Below are 15862 nucleotides of genomic sequence, written 5' to 3'. Positions count from 1 at the left end.
GTCCTAGGGCCCCACTCAGCTCATAAATGTCTTCACTGGTTATTATTTCCAATTATTTAGTGTTCAGTTGGTGAGTGCACTTCCCCAAACCAGCAGAGCAGGATAAGAATTGGCAGTTTCTCTTCCAAGCCCTCCAACCCAGCACTGAGAGGCTGCAGAGGATGTGCTGCACCAGCCACATGCGAGGCAATGTCAGCAATGAAACCAAGACTTGACAGCTGAGTTGCTTGTACATAAATATGATTTTGCAGCAAGGGCCTGGGCTGCTGGGACCTATGTAACACAGAGCCAAAGCCAGGCCTGGCCCCAAGGGTGAGGCTGTGCAGGGCTGGTGGCTGTGCAGGTGGGTTTGAGCAGGGTGATGGAAGGTGGTGATTCTCCCAGTGGGCTCCAGGACTTTCAGATAATGCAATCAGACTTTCCACAGAACTTGCTGTACTGAATTTTGCGTAGCCAGAGGATAGCATTTTTTCTCACAAACAAGGACATAATAGTCTTTTCCAGAATAAGAATATAAATGACTTTCCCAATAATAGTATTTGAAGCTGTGGGCAAATGTATCGTCAGCTCTCTGATTTACCAGCCTGGTGCCTGTGCTGGGTTCAGTTCTTCACAGTCGTCCTTAGAAACACTTCCTCTGCCTCTTTCAGTGTTAAAACACTGCGGTGACTTATGGAAACCACAAACAACTGCTGCACACTTTCTGTCAGTAATTCTACATTTGTACCAACCAGTTCTTTCAGCCGTATCTGTAGTTTCTGTTTACTGCTCTGCAGCCTGTCTTGCCCCGACACCTCATCCCCAGGCAAAGGCAGCAGGCAGAGGAGCTCTTCTCCTCTGCCAGGCTGGTGGACATTGTTGTCCAAACCCTCCATCTCCATTTCTTCAGCTCTGGCACAGTATTTTCATGGCCATTAAGCCACAAGGGCTTCTGTGCCTGGCTCTCTGGCCAGCCAACACTCTCTCCTCAAGGAGCCTTCAAACCTCCTGGGGAACCACAAGGATAGTTTCCCTTGGACTGCAGACTCCAAGAAATACCACCCTTTTCCAATTCTCATAAAGACAGAAAGAGTTTCTTCCTTGGTGTCTAACTCTCCTAAACACGTTCAGGTTTTCCTGCTGGAGCTTGCTGATTTCCAAGTAGAGTTGCCTGTAAATATTTCCCTCAATTTCAACGCATTTTCCCTTGCACTGGAGCTATGGAAACAGTCGCAGGCTACCAGCTTTCCTGGCTCACCTTTTGAGGAAGGCTGCAAATTCGTGTTTCCTGGGACTACAATTCCCAGAAGGCATCTTATCTCCCCCCCCCAACCAGGAACCCAGGCTCGCTGGGTGTGTTGCTTCTTTCAAAAGGCTTCCTCCCGCTCTAACTGTGGAAGGGACAAGCTTTCCTGGAGCAAACTGTCCAGCACGGGTGTCTGGGCAGGAGGGGAGCACTCTGGGGACAAGGCAGGTCCTGCTGCTGCCACTCCGCATCTGTCTCAGCACAGCTCCGGTCACAGCTCTGTGCACAGTCAGGGGGAGAGCATCTAAGGTCAGAGCCTGAAGGCACTGCTTCAACTTTCACATAATTACAGCATCCCAAGGGTGTTTAAAGGGCTGGCTGGTGTTAAATTAAGTGTTTTAGGGACTGCGTGAGAATGTTAGAAATGCCCTTCCCAGTCGTGTGTCTCCACCGAAGTAATATTTCAGCCTGTCTGCTCTTAAGAGCCCACGAAATCCTCTTCTGTAGCCTCTGATCAGACACGTTTGTGCCTCCTGCTTGAATGGTGATGCCAAATGCCCTGCTGGCTTCCTCCTCCCAGGGGAACAGTCTTAGGAAAGATTTTTAAAGGAAGGACTGAACTCAATGGCCCTAAGCAGTCTCCGTGCTGTTTCATGTGACGTGACTCAGTACCATACTTGGTCACTAAACGAGTCTTGGTGCTCCTAATTAAAACCAGCTTTTGCCCAAACTATTCCTGTGCGAGGGCTGTCTCAGTCACTAAAGTGTCTCGGTCATTAATAGTGGTGCTGCAAATCTGTTTGGGGGGGAGCTGTAATCTCCTGAAGGGATCCTTGGTTTTTGCAATCAGAATGCAAAGGTGTTCCTTTTACAACATCCTTCTAAAGTCTGCCCGTCAAACCACTGAAAACTCATGACTTTGTCTGGAGTCACGAGGAGCCTCCCAGCAATCAGCAGCTTAAAGGTGCGAGGCTGGTGTTTGCAGTGCAGAGAGGTTAGGCTGGATTTCCAGCAAGCCAAAGGAGTTGGGTAATGAGCAGCATCATGTGTTCAGTGCTTTAAAAATGCAGTGGCACTTGGGGTGGAAACGGGAAAAAGTCAGGCTGGTGTTTCACAAGTAGCACACTTTTGCCCCTGTGCACAAGGCAGGATGACTCAGCTGCTCACTGATAGCAGTAGTTTGTTGAAATAAATACTGACCTTCAAACAACTGCTATCACTAATGTAAATAATAGCCTAAATACGATAAACCTAACCCTTGCATGTTTTTTTTTTTCTCCACTATTCTGGAGGTTTTTTCACTTGGATCTCTCCCAGGAAACCTCTGCATCCCTTTTCATCCTTAATGGAGCTTCAGGAGAGCTTTGCTCTGTGGGTTCAGCCTGACAAAAGTGGCAGTGTCAGGAATTAGAAGACGGAAAAGTGATTCAGAGTAAAAATGAGATGACCTTGCAAAAACCTTGATTGAAGTACTTCTGAAGAGTTTATAAGAAATATTCCCACTTGCCACCTGTGTGCACAAAAATTTGGATTTGGACGCCTAAATATGCCAGTATTTGGACACCTGAATATGCCACAACTATAGAGCTTGGTGACTGTGGGGAAGGAGTGTGCTCCCTCCCCAGTTAGTTCTTAGAAAGCCTCCTGGGCCCAGCTGTGTCCCTGTGGGAGCATGATGCTGTGTGCATGAGCACATGGCTCCCCTGGGACTAGACAGGCACCAGAGGCAGCAGAAGAAAAGCAGAACCACCCTGTCAAGATATTTTAGTAAATTTGAAATAGCCCAGTGGTTTCATACCGGACGAGCACGCTGTGTGGTGTAGTGAGCCAGCACTTGCAATCCTGGAGCACCTTCTCTGCCTTCACTATGCAGCCTCTGACTTCCCTGCCTCTATTCACCCACTTTTAAAGCAATGTGAATACCCTCATAGCACAGATCAGTTAAAAACAATGAAGAGTGGCTGGCCAGAGCCCTCATTTAGCCTGGTTTTCTGAAAACTGCAGATTTTTCCTTTCCACGTAATAAGGTTAGATGCAAGAATTTTTTTCCCACTGCTCTAAGAAGTCACTTCTTCCTACCTTAAATATTGAACTACTTATTAAAACAGAAGAAAAAAAAAAAAGGCCATGAGCTGCTGGCTATTGGGTCCTTCCGTGTAACTCTAAAGTGACGGAAGGAGGAAGCGACTCAGAGCTGGAGCCGTGCCGGGCGATCCTGCGCTGCTGCTGGTGTAACTTCATCCATTTATCTCTTCACTTCACCCACTTTTGGGGTATCTGCCTCCCAGAGCAGAGGTGCTGCCTCAGAGGTCCTCTCTGAAGGGCTCCAGAACTGCTGCATCCACAGCACAGTGCTGGGATTTCACGCTGCTGGCTGGGTCCCACATATTAAAGCCCACGGACAGCCTGTCACATCATTCCTGGGGACTCCATTTCAGATCCAGGTAAGTGCCAGCTGGTTGGAGCAGGAGTTTGCCAGGGCTGGATCGGTGGGGTACTTGTTGTCTTGAGGTTTAATTTTGGGAATTTCACGAACAGCAGGAGAAAGTGATGTGAAGTCATCCTCTGCCTCGTCAGCTTAACTCCACACCTGACTCCAAAGCATAGTTTTACTTTAAATGCAGGAGGAACGGGTGCTGCCAGGAGATAAGGGTGTTTGGATCTGGGATGGGCAGTTTGCTCAAGGCAGTCCTTGGTTAAGTAAGTCAATACTAAACACTGAGGTGCAGCTCTGAATCACACCCAGCTACAGCCTTCACTCCCGAAAACTGTCCTGGAGATGTTTGGTTATGGGGAGAACCCAAAGATTTGGAAACAGGTGTCCTCTGAAGCAGCTTTTCAGTTACACATTAATGCAAATTCCAAGTAAATGCTGGTCATTTGCATAAGGACCTGTCTGGAGAGATGCCAGGAAAGGTGCTGGGACCCCAAATAAATGCCAGCCCTTTTATGAGTGCAGAAACCTCCGGTGTCCTGAGCTGGAAACCAAGAGCTGTGGAGCAGATGAGAACCAAACTCTTCTCATTCATGTCATCCAGCTACATGTGGGAGAGCCAGAAAACTCCCAGCAACAACCTTCCTCCGCCTTTGCTGAGATAATTGGGTAACCAGGTATCCATTATGGACGGGCAGAAAGTTAAAAACTAAAGACAGTGAAAAAAATAAAGTAAAACCTAAGTGGCCCATCTCTGGGTGTGTGTTACCAGCTGCTGAACGTGATACTTACAATTAAATTGCTGAAGAACCGGTTCTGGGTCAGGTTTACGTTCCCTCAGTAAGTGTGACAGAGGGTAAAACGGGAATTTGGCACTTCAGGGCCACTCTCATTTGAAGGTTTAATAAAGACTGACACTTCTGAGGCTGTGTGCTGCTGGCTGCTCTGTCTGTGAGTGTTCTTTATGTTTTTGTTAATCATTTTCAGAACTCTAATAGTGGAACACCGATGGCCGGCGAAGGGATTGTAAAAACGGGGTGAAATGCAAAAATTTTCAGTGCTTTTTTCTTTAACATTTTCCTCTGTTTCAGGAGTACCTGATGTCTTAGATGGGCAAATGGGCGTTGTGCACACGCTGGTAAACACCGTCCTGCTCCGCACGCCGATCCCAGCTCAGATAAACACTTGTGTCCAGTTACTGCCTTCACAACTTCCAGGTGAAAGCGACTCATCCCATGCTGTACACTTGGATATTTCTATCTGCTGAGCATGCTGAGATTTGTAATACTCTGCTCTTCCCAGATTTATGGATAGAATTAAAAGAAGGTGGGAATATACCCCCAGCCGTGCTCTTCTGAGGGCTGTGCAGCTCCTGTGCTGGTGAGTATAAACAGAAACAATTGGCTGGACTCTGCTGGGGTTTTGTACTTCAGGTTTGGTCTTTCTTTAATTGTCTTGTGGATTTTTCACTTGTCCTTCCTTTTTCAGTTTTTACCCTATGGCAAAGCCTGGTTTCACATGTTTTACTTGAACTGTGCAAAATGACTGGAAGTTGGGGGAAAAAAAGAGGAATAGAGAATTATGCTACTGGTTTTAGTGGAGAGATTGAGCAAACTGGGATTGATCTGGGGAACTGGGACTGATGGCAGCTTTTAGTTTGGTCTACACTCTGGGAAAGTAGCACAGAGCCTTTTTGCATATGTGCTGGTTAAAGAGTAAAATTACATTTTTGAAACTAACTTTATACTTCCTGATGGATTTTCTGAAGGAAAAATAAAACCTTTCTCATGTGCCTTGTGTTGGGGGGTAGGATCTGCCCCAGCCTGTGTTCTGCTTCCTGTTTTGTGCAGTGCCACAGAGTGTCTGGGGGGTTTTTCCAGCTTATGGTGTCTCAAAACTTTCATTACTCATACAACCCCATTTTTTCCTGTTGAGATCCATCCAATAGGCCACAACACAAAGATCCTCTTTCCTCCAGCCTCCCTACCCCTGAGTTGCCAGCGAGATGGTGTGTGCAGTGTTGTGGGAGTCAGGGTGGTGGCCAGAGGGGCAGAGCCATCCTGGCTGCTCAACTCCATGGCCCCGGCACAGGGACTTCAGCAGAAGCACTCACTACTGAGCGTGTGAAGGAGCGAGGTCTGAGAGCTGCCTCCAGCTCCCCAAACTCCTCCAAAGGAGTCATCTTCTGATTTACAGGAATCAGGAGCTGGGGAGACACTAATGCACCAATAAGCATGGTAAAACACTGGCTCTCCATCAGCAGGAGGATCAAGTGAAGTGGTATAAGATGCATTAGGCCAGTTTTCTAGCTAAATTTTGAACAGGAAGGTTTTAAAAGTTGTAAGAAAGCTCAGGTAAGAAATAAAATGAGTAAAAGCAACTGCATTACTGATTTCTGGGGAAGAAGCAGGTGTCTCAGCAGGACTGAAGTGAATTCCGAGCATTTAAGATCAGAAGCCGCATCTTCTTTATCTTGTCTGACCATCTCTCCACAAGTTGCAGTTGCAGTTTGTCTAGATATTTGTAAGTTTTTCTGTATGAATACCAGAACAGCCTATTCTGAGCATCTGGTCTGACCTGCAGTGTCAGGCAAACCATGGATTTATACTTTCCTTGAACAAGTGTAGCCTTTGGAAGGAAAAAAACCTCCAGTCTTTATTGAAACTATTATTAATGATGATGATTCTACTTCACCTGATGAAGGACTGATTCACTGGCTAGATTTGTGTCAAATCCAGCATTGCCTGGTTCAGATTCTGACATTCAGGTAACATTGACATTCAAGAAAGCATTTTCACTTCACAAGGGTAACTTTCCAACAGTATGGACAAGGATCTGAGGAACCTGAAAAGTGGCATATTGCAAAAGCATGCAAAAAAGCTGATTCATGTCATAATCAAAAATCAAAGTGATGAGCTAATTTTGAGCATTTTAATAGAGTGATAGAAGCCAGAGTTTAAATAAAAATATTAAAAACTAATATTCCCAGTAATTATAGGCACACGTAACCATGACAAAGTTCTTTTAGATGCAGAACATAACTGGAATACACAGAGCTAGCAACAAGCAAAAACAAGAATAGAGAGAAAAATGCACCTATAGAAAGATATGTGTGCTATAGAGGGAGATTTTGTAGTGTCTCCTCTATATGGGATCATATACAGTCAGAACAGCAATAAAGAAAAAAAAATTATGTTTCCTGAAGCAAACAAGGTAAATAAACTCAGGAGGAAGAACCATGGAACATTGTGAACAAAGCAAACAGTGGCTCTGAGGATAAGACTTTTGCATATCCTTAACTAAAACAGAGGGGAAAAAGAAATAAAGTGGGAAGGTTGGAGCAACCTGGATCCAGAGACACAAGAGCAATGCAGAGTTGGTGTCATGCTGGGAAGAACAGGATATCTCAACACTATACAAGCAAAGCAAGTGAGATTTATACCAGATAAAACCAAAATTATGCAATAACTGGCACACTTCCTACCCTCCTTGAAACCTACTTTAAAAATAAAACATTAGGAGGAACTTCAATTCGGAAACTGTTGCTTTTCATTTAAAGAAGTGAACATGTGAAACTAGAGATGTAAGACCAGGGGAAAATGATTCAGAGAATAATAAATAGAGCAGTATTATGTCCTTGATAATCAGGGGCTGGAAACAGGGTGGGAGAGCTGGAGGTGTTCAGCCTGGAGAAGAGAAGGCTTCAGGGAGACCTTAGAACCCCTTCCAGTGCCTAAAGGGGCTCCAAGAGAGCTGGAGAGGGACTTGGGATAAGGGCTTGGAGTGACAGGACAAGGGGGAAAATGGCTACAAATTGACAGAGGGTGGGTTCAGATTGGATGTGAGGAAGAAATTGTTCCCTGTGAGGGTGGTGAGGCCCTGGCACAGGTTGCCCAGAGAAGCTGTGGCTGCCCCATTCCTGGAAATGTCCAAGGCCAGGTTGGACAGGGCTTGGAGCAACCTGGTCTGGTGGAACCCAAACTATTCCACGATTCTATATCCAGAACAGATAAAGAACTTGTACTAAAACTGGAAAAAATGCATTTGCTTTAGCTGCAGTGTGCCCACCCAGCCCTGCAGTGCGTAAAACACTTGTTACAGAGGCCTCAACCAACCTCATCTGTGGCTGATCCATCCTCAGCTGGGCTGAGTCACAAATGCCAGCAAAGGGCTAGTTTGGGGAGATGGGTGGTAAGATGATGCTTGTTCGCTTGGGGGGTTGAAGAGGGCTGCAGGAAGCCTGGAGGCTTTAGGGGAAGGAACTCTGGGGACCAGTGAGCTTGGAGTCTGTGAAAGTGAAAAGATGCTGGGGAGGAAGTCCTGGTCAAGACCTGGAAGTTGTTTCTGATGAAAAAATGGGCTGGCAGGTGACAAAAGGGGAAGGAGGTGGCAGCTGGGTGGTGATGCTGCCACGAGCTGGGGTGGCACTGAGAGTATCTGCCAGGGAGTGAGGGTGATGGAGTAAGGTTGGGCTGTGTGTGGGGTGAAAGCCACACATCATGCCCTATACAGAGCTTGGGTGTTTAACCTAGCTCCAGGAGGGGCTCCCCAGTGCTGAGCTGGGAGTTACTTTTCGTTTTGGAAGTGCCAAGCAGGGCTCAAGCAGCGAGGGTGCTGGCTCTGGGGACCAGGGCTCTGCAGAGGAGCTGTGGTGCAGCCTGTGTGATGCAGCAGGAGGGATGCAGGAGTGCTGGCTGCCAGTGCTAAGACCTCCCTGCAACGGGCAGAGAAGAAATACAGAGCTGAAGAGGCATCAGACAAGTTTGTGGCAGGGTGTGAGGCTGCACAGGGGTGTTGGCTGCTCTCTTGAGAATAGAAATGTCACCGTGGAGACTGTTGGCAGGTGGCTTCTTTGCCTGGCAAGATCCTATTAAATATATGAAATTCTGAGATGTCAACTGATGAGAAGCACAGCCCTGTCCCCCAGAACCCTGCACGGGGGTGGTACCACACACAAGGGGTGCTGGTGGGCACCTGACCCCAGCAGGGCAGGAAACCTGTGCAAGAGGGGAGATGCCCAAAGCCCCCCCATTACAGGAAGCTAAAAATCTTTCAGGCTTATGCTGAGATCATTTATTTCCTCAAGGAAAATCCTGCATCCCAAAGTAATCTGCGAGGAGGTGTCTCAAGATTTTTGTGAAAGAGGTGCTGTTCTCCCACAACAGCACCAGGAAAAGGCCCTGATGAGCATTCCCCAGTACAGCGAGCAGGGTATGTCTGGTGCAGGCTGAGTCACAGGAACAGAGAGTTTTGACATTGCTAGAAGACAAAAAAAGTGGTGCATGCTGATGGCTGTCACAGGAAAGACTTGCTCCTTTCAACGCCTTGGTGCTGCAAAATACATTTCATACAAGACAAAGGTCTCTTCTGAGGAGTTTGAATGGCTGTTCTTAGCTATTGATGAGCCTGGAGTTGGCAAAATAGGCTCTTCTTTCTTTTCTGTAAGCATAATAAATATAAATGTACTATGATAAAGAGTCAGTGGAATATAATGAGTTCTTACACAAGTAAATGTGTTTAATTTTGTTCCCAGACAACAGTGACAAAGGGATGCTGCAGCGAATGCCTCGCAGTGATAGAGTTTGAGTAGGGAAAGGAAATGAGATCCCGTTTCTGAAAGGGGAGAGTGAGGCTTTGTGAATGAAGAACAAATCTGAAAGGTGCTGCTTCTTCCCTCTGCTTGTGCTCTGATATCAATACAGGGAATAACAGTGGAAGCTGCAGCTGGAAAGGGCACTAGGGGTCACCCATGTCTTATCTATGTCATCTGGATTTAATTCTGAAATAAGAAAAATTACATGACAGAAACCAAAGCCAGGCTATTCTGATTTTTTTTTTTAATTGTGTGGGCCAGACAGCTTGCATTTCATTTCTTCATTTTCTCCTCCTGCCTGCCTTCTGTCTGTCTCTCTCTTAAAACAAAGCCCCAGGAAGCCTGTGGGATGCAGGCAGGGAGGATGCAGTAGAAGCGGGGGACTTGCATCAAAATTCTGTCTGCATGGCTCCCATTAATTTAGAGCAAAGGTTAGGAAAATCACAAACACTAAGTCAGTTGGGCAGAATCACAGAAAGCCTTGGCATGTTTCTGCAAGTACCGCAGAGCAAACTGATTACAGCAATGAATAGCTCCCTTGTAGTCCACAGAGTAACTCCTGACACGTTTTGCTCTGCCTGACCAACAATCCTGTGTCTAAAGATCTTTCTTCCCCCTTTTCTCCCCCCAGCCAGAGAAGTATCCCTGACTTCTCATACAACTGCATCTTATACCTACATTTGAAGGAGGATTTGGTGTCCTGGTTGTGACGAGAATTGCAAATTCTCTGAGGTGTGTGTGGTTTTTTTTAACCTTGTGTCTAGGAAGCAACCATTGCTGTCAGCTGAATCTACTGTCTGAGTGTTGGAATTGTGCATTTTAAGATGGGATGCAAGTTGTCTAGGAAGAAAAAGTATTTCTTTATGGAGACAGACAATTTATCTACAGACAGACAGGCTTCCAGGCACAAAAGACCTGATGAAGAGGCTCTACCCCCACCAGCCTGCTTTTTTTAACTCTAGTAGTTGATGTTGCAAGACATGGATTCCCTTTCCTCTGCAGATAAATTTTGGTAAATCGTGGTGGGTTTTTTTGTGTGATATTGTGGAAGTTGAAAGTTCACATGAACTTGAAAACTGACCAGTCAGTTTATTGGAAGAATCAGCTGCCAGGAGCTGTGAAACTACAGAGACAGAACTTCTGGCTTGCAAAACTCCTTTGCTCGCAAATCCCTGGAGACTGGAAGAGTCACAGAGAAGTCTCCCCATAACCATGCCCCGCTTGTGTACTCCTTCCTGAGCACCGGTTATAATTCCCTTGGGGTGACACCCTGGGATTGGATGGTGTTCAGCCTGACCTGCCGCACGGAGATACGTTCTTTGATCATCACAGCCATGATAAAGCTGCTTGGAGTGCGTTACTGTACAGGCTGTTTCCGGAGGAGCGCCAGGGCAAATCCAGACTCGCAGCCTGAGCTCTGCTCAGGGCTGGTCTCAGCACATCCAGGACACCTCTTGTCTGTGCTGCTGCCTCCTGCCAGCTCCGGGCCTGTTACCTCGGAGCTAGTTCAGTGTCAGCTCAGGTATCCGTGGGCTGCAGTCATGCTATCACCCAAAGATGGGGGAGTGCTCCATCTCCCTATTTTAGGATTTTATGTAACATCCAGCTTATATAAGCTTTTGTCTGTTAACAGAATGGGTGGAGTGTGTCTCGTTTGGATTCCTCGCCAAAGAAGCGCTCGTTACTTAACTCTTACTCAAGCGCTCATTACATACTTTAGGAATAATTTGCTGAGTTCCTTTCCCATTGCTAATAATAACTCAGCAACTCAACAACCTGTTATGGACAAATGATAAAACGTGTAATTCACCATTTAATGAACTGCACCATGGAACAAATGAGAAACAGTGCTGTTGAGGTAGATAAGGGGAAACTGAGGCATACCCCAGAGGTACTTGATGGGGAAATAAGGCATTCCCAAACGTAGACAATGGAAGAATGAAGCATACCCTGGAGGAAGATGAGGGAAAGCTGAGACACACCCGAGACTGTGACCCTGGATTGGGTCTTGCTTTCTTCTTGTACCCTCCTGCTACAAGACAGTTTGGGGGTGCTGGTAGAGGAGGAAGGATGGTTAGGCCTTGCCCAGATGGCTTGGTTTGCAGGACATGCCTGGGTATCCAGTGTTGGTGGGACAACCCTCATCATCAGGATTCCACCCAGCATCATTTCCCAGCTGGAGGGAAAGGGGGGGGGGGGGGGGGCAGTAGCACTGAGCACCATACAGCCAGTGTCCCCATCCCAGAGCTGCTTTGGACCCCAGGGTGGTCCCACTGGTCTCTAGTCCACTGGTTAACTAAACATCTTTCCAAATCTGGGCTGCAGTTTTCCAACAAGAAAAGGTGGGTTGTGTCCTGCTGTGTGGGAATAGCAAGGCATTAAAAGCTCTTAGTTGCCCAGACCCTGTGGTAGAGAGGACCATGTAAATTGTTTTCAGATGGACTTGTTGAGCTCCCTCAAACCTGGCATTCATGTTACTGCAGGGCTTTAAATAGAAAGACTGTGTGTGTCTTAGCTTAACACCATAAGGAGATGGTTTGCACTCTCTCCTTCCTCCAGATCCTGTGCTTCATGCACTGACGTGCTTGGCGTTCCTTTAAATTTTGTGAATTGCTGTAAAACCCCCCACCTTTTTATTTTATCTTTTCCCTTTTTTTCCCCCTTAAAGCCTTGCCTTTCCCTGTCCCTATCCTTGTCCCTCCACCGCTGCACAGGGCAGCTGCCACACGGTGGCATCCAGGTATCTGCAGAACGATGCACCAATGAGGAAAAGGGTGGGACAGCTTAGATTTGGGCATTTCCTGCCCCAAAGGAAGTTTGTGATGCAAGAAATACTGTATTATTTTAGCTCTGAGGTCCATTTCTGTCCCCTGAGGCTCTGAAGCGGTGACAGAGATGGGAGATACACCACTGCAGGGAAAATCGAGCTAGAAGTGGTATCTCATGTATTATTCCATACCCATTAGATGTTATTTTTTTTTAGCTTTTCATTTACCAATTCCATCCACACCCCCGAGAGAGAAGTTAAAAAAGCCCAACTAAACCCAAACAGCAAGAGCTTTGTTTTTGTTTCCATGGGAATTCTGTGAAAGGGGAAGGGTGTGAAAGAAAACTGAAATATTCTGGCCAGATCTGATAAGGTCTGGATCCTGAGCAGCCCCTGGGTTATCATGTAGCAACTAAAGTCCAGGGGTCCTGCTTGTCCCCTGGCCATGCAGAGGGGAGGTTGCTGCTGTGCCATGGGGGTCATGACAGTGCTGTGGAGCTGTGCCAGAAAAAGCAATTTGGGTGGGAAAAGATCTGACTACAACTCCTAGGAGGCTCCACAGCCAAGTCAGGCGTCATGTTGAAGTGCCTTTGATCAAAACTTCCTCCCCTGACTGTTCCTTCAAAGTTAGGAGGACAATTGTGGTCCTTGAAGGCGGGAGGAATAAAAAAGGTACTTGACAATGTGGTTTCTGCAAACCATCCCCCCTCACTTCCATTTGGAATGCAGGTCTCATGGGACAAAACAATAAAAATCACCTTTTTTTTGCGCACATATGTGGCTTAATGCCAGCTGGCCCGTGTTAGGTCATCTCTGGGCTGCTCCATCCTTGGCAGTGTCACCCGTGGCTGCCCCAGCGTGGACCTGCGGGGTTTTCCCGGGATGCCTGGTGTATACATCCACGTGGCTCCATCGCCAGCTGTGGGTGTTGTGGTAGCATTGGCAGTCAGAGCTGAGCACTGTTCTGCCCCCTCCCTTGTGCCCCTCGTGGGAGCATGTTCAACTCCCTTTCTCGTTGCACTTCTCTGAAATGGCTACAGCAAAACACATTTCCAGTCCCTGGTGAGGTGACACTCTGCTATCCAGGGTATAACAGCCCTGGTGTCCTAAAGAGCTGCACAGTCACTGTGCTATGGGGCAGACAACCCTTTGCTCTACAGTCAGGATGGCGTCAGCAGAGGTTGAGGACACGGTGCAGGAGCAGGAGGCGCAGTGGTGTCCCATGCTGGAGTCAGGCTTTACATGGTGCCAAAGCCAGCCCTCATCTCACTGTGGGTTATGAAGCTGATTCCTCTCTCCTCTGGGGCTCTGCAGGCTCCTTCCCAAATAGGACCCAAGTGAGGGAAGAACTACTCCCCAGTTATCCCTGTAGTTGCCCTCTGGCCCCCATGTCTTTGCAGAGGCACCAACACGACCCACACTTGGGGCCAGGGGCCATCTGTGTGGCTAAAGGGGAAATACAAGGAAGAAAAAGGTCCTTTTGATGTCTGCACCTATGAAAGACAGGCAGAAAAGTGCTCCACTCAAGCATTTGATGGTTGGTTTTTTTTGATTTTGACATCTTTGGTATTTCACCTGACCAGGGATGTGTCAGTTGCTGTGAATGGTGTCACCAGTTCAGCAGCATCAGGCTGGGGAATACTGTTGTTTGTAACACTGTGAATAACACAGGGCTGGGGTTTGTACTGGAGGAGCTGGGCTCATTTAACAAAGGAAAAGCAAACCAGTGAGAAAAACCTCTATGGGTAAAACCCTGGATTTTAGATGACACCTGTGTTCAACGTGTCAGCAATGCTGTGTCTTTGCTGAGGGCCCTCCTGTGCTCCAACCCTTGGACAAAACTGCCCTTTGCCCTAAGGGAAGGGGAGAATGCTTTTCTGGGTGTGAGAAAAAGTTTTGAGAGGCTTGGAGAACTTGGTCTCCTACATGCACTCTCCCATCTGCTGAGAGCGTTTCTCTAGTGTCCAGCAGCCACTGTCCCTCTGCTCCTCCCCTTTCTCCCTGTTTGTGACACCAAGTGGTGACCAAGATTGAGGACAATGTCCTTATTAAAAAAAAAAAATAAAATCCCTTTTTCTTTTCCTGTATTGTCTTTCAGTTGGCAGATTTGGTTTGGTGTGCAGCAGCATAGGCTCTTAGTACTCCAAAAGAAAAAATACAAATTAAGTAAAACTAAATAGTAATTAAAAAAAGATTCCTAATATTAGCCCCTTCGTTTTACAGATTGCAGTGACCTCGATCCCTGTGTGACTGTCACTCAGTGCACTCTTTGCACCAGCACCTCACATTAAATAAGAAAACTTCATACTCTCTGTGACAACCCTAAGTGTCCTCTGGGGGATGTGTGGAAGTTCCTGAAGATCGAAAAGCAGGTGGGAACAGGGAACCAAAGAAACCCACAAGAGACAATTCTCTGCTTCTTCAGAGTACAAGATATTTTTGAAGGTATGTGCCAAGTATCCACTTTATGAATGCCTCAGGGACAGGGAACGTTATGGGAAATGTAGAAAATCACTAATGGACATGGACACAGTGGTGTTTCTGCTGGAAGAGATGATAACTGTGGGTGGAGAACCTGATCTGTTGTGGTGCAGGGGAGAGGGGGATTGTGCTATGTAGAGGCCAAAATGCTCTTCAACAGTGTCTGCTCTCTTCTGCTGCTGATCTAGCCCTGCTCACAGTGGCTGCCAACATGAACCTAGCAGCAGAGAGATTAAATACGCATTAAGTGAGCTAAGGTTTATGGATTTGGAAAGCTTTGCCAGAAATCAGCCAGTCGCATAGGTGATGAGCATTGAAATGAGCTCTGGATGGGAGGGTAGGGGTTTGTCTGCAGAGTTGTTTTTCTCTGTGTCTGAGATGTCCCTGTGTGCATCAACACGTGGAGAGGTGTTCAGAGATGTGAGATGGCAGAGGTCCCCTGCAACCTGCTGGCCTCCTGCCCAAGGAAGCTGTGGGGTGAGCAGAGGCGTGTCTGGAGAGGACGGCAGAGATGGGGCATCCTGGGCAGGTGGGTGCCCTGAAGGACACTGCTCCCTGTGCCATCTCTCCACTGATTTCTATTCCATATGTTTAGCACGAAACCTCTCTGCAGTGTAGGGTAACGTGCCCTTCTTGAGCATGGCTCTGCCTGCTCTCTGGGGTGAAAATGGCAGTGATATAGGGTGACTTTCTGTATTTCCCATCACCCCTATTCTTTGCTGCAGAGTTCCACCCTGGTTTTCTCTGATGCTTTGTTCTCTCCTGACACTGAGTGTTACAAATGCCTGTGCTGTCTTTTTTCTTGCTCAATGCAGCTGGCACTGCTGAGCCACTTTGACTCACAGCTCTCCATAAGTGCTGAGTGTGAGTGTTTGAGCCCAACAACGTGAGCTGAAGGAAGCTGTGTTGCAATGCTATTGGGAACCCACCTTAGATTTCCAAATTTGATTTTAAATGTGAAGCACATCATTCACACTGGTTTTATTAAGTTGTTGGTGAGACAAGTCATAGTAAACCCACTATATACAAGCTAAGCCAATGTGCTGCAAGTGTGCCCATAAACAAGTCAGGTTCTGTTCTGGTGGAGAACATGGAGATGCTTCAATATTGCACTGCCAGAGCAGGGGTTTGAGGCTGTCTCTGCATCAGCAGTAACCAAAGTTGGGTTATTTATTTCATGTAGATTTGAGGACCATTGTTCAATCCCTCATGATTTAAAGAAATAAAAATTAAAATCCTTTAAGGAAGAAAAATAACCTAACAACCATATTGATGCTTGGTGTAGAGATGGAAGTGGGAACACTGAGGTTTGTTCCCCTGGAAGAAATCACCAAGATATCCCTGTGGCAGTGGGAGCTGCAG

The 15862-nt window shown here is 47.0% G+C and overlaps 1 long non-coding RNA gene across 1 annotated transcript; it reads left to right on the top strand.

The window, feature by feature from the left end:
* The first annotated feature begins 1351 nt into the window (after positions 1-1351).
* Positions 1352-9975, top strand: LOC135419294 (uncharacterized). The gene is made up of 3 exons (XR_010432908.1): positions 1352-3669; positions 4751-5039; positions 9884-9975. It is a non-coding gene; the product is annotated as an uncharacterized LOC135419294 (long non-coding RNA).
* Positions 9976-15862: the final 5887 nt, after the last annotated feature.

The sequence above is a fragment of the Pseudopipra pipra genome, chromosome 10 (genome assembly GCF_036250125.1).
Source record: "Pseudopipra pipra isolate bDixPip1 chromosome 10, bDixPip1.hap1, whole genome shotgun sequence".
Taxonomy (NCBI): domain Eukaryota; kingdom Metazoa; phylum Chordata; class Aves; order Passeriformes; family Pipridae; genus Pseudopipra; species Pseudopipra pipra.
The sequence above is the reverse complement of the archived record's forward strand: the minus strand, read 5'-3'. Positions and strand labels throughout refer to the sequence as shown.